This window comes from Nannospalax galili, unplaced genomic scaffold (genome assembly GCF_000622305.1).
Source record: "Nannospalax galili isolate Female #2095 unplaced genomic scaffold, S.galili_v1.0 scaffold131, whole genome shotgun sequence".
NCBI classification, from domain to species: Eukaryota; Metazoa; Chordata; class Mammalia; order Rodentia; family Spalacidae; genus Nannospalax; species Nannospalax galili.
In genome coordinates, this window is record NW_008332088.1 from 2,254,717 (window position 1) to 2,258,614 (window position 3,898).

General features: G+C 35.8%; 1 protein-coding gene across 2 annotated transcripts in view; it reads right to left on the reverse strand.

The window, feature by feature from the left end:
• Window positions 1-3,898, reverse strand: part of Alcam (activated leukocyte cell adhesion molecule) — a gene marked incomplete in the record, with an annotated part of 204,069 nt that overhangs the window by 37,591 nt on the left and 162,580 nt on the right.

Below are 3,898 nucleotides of genomic sequence, written 5' to 3' on the forward strand. Positions count from 1 at the left end.
AGGGAGAGAGAGAGAGAAATGTAGTCATCAGCACCATAAATATATTGCCATTCTGTCCTGTGTTTAAAGCAAGCCATGATAAACCTTATACTCCACATTGGTTACTATTTTGACCACAAAATGGGACAAAAGATAATGCGTATTGCTACTCTATAGTAGAATACCAAATAAATGCTCCCCACAGTGAAACATTATATAACAAACAGGAAGTAAAAAGTTTCAATACTTTTTGACTTTATAATATACTTTACTTTTACTTATCCTCCTCTATTTACAATAACCCTTACAGTCTATGCCCCATTTAATCTAAAATACCTGAAACGTTGCCATCAAATTTCATTTGGTCCCTTACTTTGAGCCTTTCTCCTTTCTACTTGTTCATAATTATTTTCTCTGATCAGTTTTCTAAAATGATATTTTATTATAATGATATTCATGATACTTCATATATTCCCAATATGTAAGTATTTGAAATGAAAACCCCATAATTTGGTACACACAGTTATCTAGACTTTGCCTTGAATGTGGTTGTTATATCTCATTACTCTACATGAACCCCTATGTAATAACCAAAATCATCTTTCCAGTTTGTCATCCACATATTGGTTCATTCACTTATCTTTCCATCTAATGACAGTTCTATTTGTTTCAGTTTGTTCAGTTCTATATTATATGTACCAGGTGATGGAATCATAAAGTTGAAAATACTATGCTCCCTGCTTCAAAGAATTTCCCGTGTTATGTGAGAAAAACAAATTTAACAGTTCAGACTATGACATTACATACAGCATATAAGGTCTAGATATGTGAACCTAGGAAGCTGCAAGAGGAATTCACTCCGGAGCCAAACTTTAGAAAATAAGTAGGCACTTGTTATGGTAAGGATGATGAGAACATCTGGCAGGGCATGTTAGTCCTATTCTACCAAAGGCATCTGGACAACAGAAAACAACGCAGTATAAAGTGGGGTAGGGAATGATGAGACATAATGCATGACTGTGGCTAAAACAGACTCAAAGAAAACTGCAACCAGGAACACAAAGATGAATCTGAGCATTCTGGAGTATTATTTTAATCACAGTAGGAATACCACCCCATTTGTGTTTTCAAAAGATATTTCTAGCAGGAGCTTGGAGATTAATTTCTGTAGGGTGAACGAAGGGTGAGCAGTCAGGAAGGTTATTTGGGGAATTATTGCAAGACACACAGGTAATCAGGAATGGTGATGTGCAAACTGATTCAGTACCAGAAGCAGAAATCAGAAAAACAAAGAGCCAGACTCTACTGTTTTGTTCCTGATTGAGATGGCTGTGGAGGCAGAGCATGTTCCCAAGCTCTCTCAGGTTCAATTTTTCTATGAATGTCCTCTTTACCAATGTCTTCCTCTTTCATGTAGCTCTCTCTCTTCTCTGAAGTCTTCCTGTAGCAATGATTCTCCACATAGTCTCCATGGATTAGCAGCATTTGTATTGCCATGTTGTTTTTAAAATAAATTCAGTGTAAAGTAGCTCCCCAGCATAAATGATCTTTTTATTTGAGAATGAGGTTGAATAATCTGTGTTCTCACAAATTCTTCAGGTTCTACTGATACACAAGAGAGTTTGAGATTCACTGTCTCTGGACAACTGATCTTTCAGGACTCTCCATTCTGTTCCTGTAGCATTCATCACTTGCAGCCTCACACTGACAATTTTCTTCTGCTGTAGATATCTTGATTCCCAACTGGAAGAGTGCCCCTTTAAATGAACAGCTTTGTGTAGTCTCCAAGAAGTTCAACAGGTGTTATGGTTTACATCTCAAACCCCAGTATCAGGAGATGGAAGCAGGAGGATCATCGGTTCCAGGTCAGCAAGTTCAAGGCTAGTTTAAGGTACATAGTGACACTGTGTCTCAAAACACCAAGGGCTGGAAATATAGCTCAGTGGTAGAATGTGTACTGCTCTTTGAGATCAGATCCTTAGCACCGAAAAATTGATGAAAATAGTTTTAAGTGATAAAAATATTAACAGCCCACTTGTATCATTACATTCTGTGTACACATGTATTAAATTATCATTTAGTAGTCCTTACATTTGTACATTAAAAGTAATTATTTTAAAATAAGATTTAATCTTTGCTCTGGAAATTGTTATTGAGTATGTTAAAGTGGTAATTAAGTGCTTTTTCTAAAAAATAAAAATAAATAAATTAATTAATTAAATCAAATAAAATAAGATTTAGGACTGGAGAAACAGGTACGTAGTTAAGAGGACTCACTGCTGTCCTAGAGCCCTCACATGGTGGCTCACAGTTGCCTGTAACTCCAGTTACAGAGGAACTGATGCTCTCTTTTCACTTCCCTGGGCACTGCATGTGCACGGTGTGTTTACATGCACATAAAATAAAAATAAATCTCTTAGAAATGAAATTTATCTTAAATAAGTAATAGCTCTAAATTCACTTACAGAAGTAATATTTCTTTTTTACATGAGCTATACATGATAGTGTACTTGGTTTCTTTCTTTTGAGTCAAACTGAAATTTATTTACCAAGTTTAAGGCAAAACCATGTTTAATGCTAAGACAAGTTTGAAAATTTAGTTTGTTCCTGTGTAAAGCTCTTTCTTTTAGGGAACACAAACAAAAATGTACATGAGACAAAGCTCTCTGAGAGGCTTAGCCTTCCTGGATTTTTGGCAGAAAATAGGTAGAAGTGCTAGATTGCTCTATAATCCATGGTACCATAACAAGAATATTTTATTCAGGTTAAATAACAACAATTATAAATCTTTCCTTGTATTGTGCCCCAAGTTGCCAGATCTATGTATACACACTGATACTAACCAAATAGTTGGCAGTAATACTTAATGAGGATTTAATGTGTAATGTAGTATGCTACTTTAGGCTTGTAATGCCACTTAATTTCCATAACAAATGATGAATTAGCTACCATACTTTTCTCATTCCAAGATAAGGAAATTTGAATTTTAGACTAATTAAGCTACTTTTCTAAAAACTTATAGTAATAGATACTACTGTGACTGAAAGGCTGCCATCATTACATCATGTTGACATATGTCTTATAAGAAAGAGTCCAGAACTGGGGTAAAAGATGTTATTCCAATTTCTGCAGCTAATGCATATCTTGTGCCTCATAAAACTGCTAAATAGAATAGTAGGGTTAGAACAAATACTAGGAAGGGGCTTTTGGAGCTTAATATTTGTGTGTGTCTTTAATTCATGTGTACACATGTACATGTGGGTATATGCACACCTCTGTGTATATGCATGTGAAGGCCAGAAGTCAATGCCAAGTGCTTTCTTCAACTTCTTTTGATATTTTTGGAGACAGGCTCTATCCCTGAGGCTCCCTGATTTGGCTGCCTGGAATCCTTCTGTCTCCCTTTCTCTGCTTTGTGATTATGCTGCCATAACTGTGTGCTGGGCTGCCACACCTGGCTTTTATGTGGGGTGATGCTGGGGATCCAAAGTCAAGTCTTTGTGCTTTCACAGAGACCACTTTACCCATTAAGCATTCTCCCCAATCCTCACTTAATAGTTTATGTTTTAAGTTTAGGACTTAGTTATCCAACATATTTTGGAATACTCCATACTATGTAATTGATCTCATTATTAAAAATAAGTTCCTGCTGGGTGTGGTGGCACACCCTTTTAATCCCAGCACTTGGAAGGCAGAGGCCTGTGGATCTCTGTGAGATCCAGGTCAGCCTGGTCTACATAGCAAGTTCCAGGCCATCTGGGGCTATATGGAGACCAAAAAAGAAAAATAAATAAATAAATAAAAATAAATAAATAAATAAATAAATCCCATCATTAAATGATAATTTTACATTTAGGAAACTAGTTAGTATTTAGTAAGTTAGTAAAGCTAACTAGTTAGCTAGTATTAGCTAAATTAG